The sequence below is a fragment of the Buceros rhinoceros genome, unplaced genomic scaffold (assembly GCF_000710305.1).
Source record: "Buceros rhinoceros silvestris isolate BGI_N320 unplaced genomic scaffold, ASM71030v1 scaffold40588, whole genome shotgun sequence".
Lineage (NCBI taxonomy): Eukaryota > Metazoa > Chordata > Aves > Bucerotiformes > Bucerotidae > Buceros > Buceros rhinoceros.
In genome coordinates, this window is record NW_010429306.1 from 8,121 (window position 1) to 8,931 (window position 811).

The following is an 811-nucleotide window of genomic DNA, read 5'->3' on the forward strand; positions in this document are numbered from 1 at the left end:
CCTGGGGGTAAGCAGTCAGCCAGGCTCAAGGAGGAGATGCCGAAGCCCCATGGAGACGCAGCTCCCCTGGCTCAGCCCCGGTTTTGGTGTGCTCATTTTGGGCTGGAGCAAGAGGTTTTGGGGGGCTCAGCAGCTGCGTCACACGGACCTGCCAGGACTCCAGTTCCTCCTGGCAGCACAGCCCCATGAGCAGGCGTGGCGCTTCTCTGCTAATTAATAAAATCCAGGGCCAACAGCTCAAGCAGCTCCTTTCAGAATGGTGAGGGCAGGGGGAATAGAAGATGAATCCCTGGCATTTCAGACAACTCCCCCTCCTCCTCTTCTTCATTCCACCTCCCCCTGGCAGCACACTTCAATACCTCAGCACCTCCAGCCTGCCAGAGACCCCCTGACAGGGGCATGCACCCCTGGGCCCATGCCTGGCTATCACTGAGCTGGGGCTGTGAGGACTCTCAAGGTGCCAGGGCCAGGCCAAGGAGCAGCTGGACCCCTCTTGCCACCCCCTCCTCACCCGCCTGCCTGCCAGCTGCTTGCTGGCAGAGGGGGCGGCTGATTACAAGCCGGGTGAGAAGGGAGTGTGTCTCTTCAGTGGCTTTTATTTTTCTTTCTTTCCCCTTTTCAAACCCTGCAACCACCCTGATTATCAGCCTCCTCCTCCTCCCCACCCTGAGCATTCTCCTCTTCCTATTCCCTGCCCCAGCTATCTCCTTCCTCCTCCTTGCCCTGACTATCTTCCTCTTCCTCCCTGTCTCAGCTATGCTCATCCTCCTCCATGTCACATCTCCTCTGGCATGGCTTGCCTGGACATCCT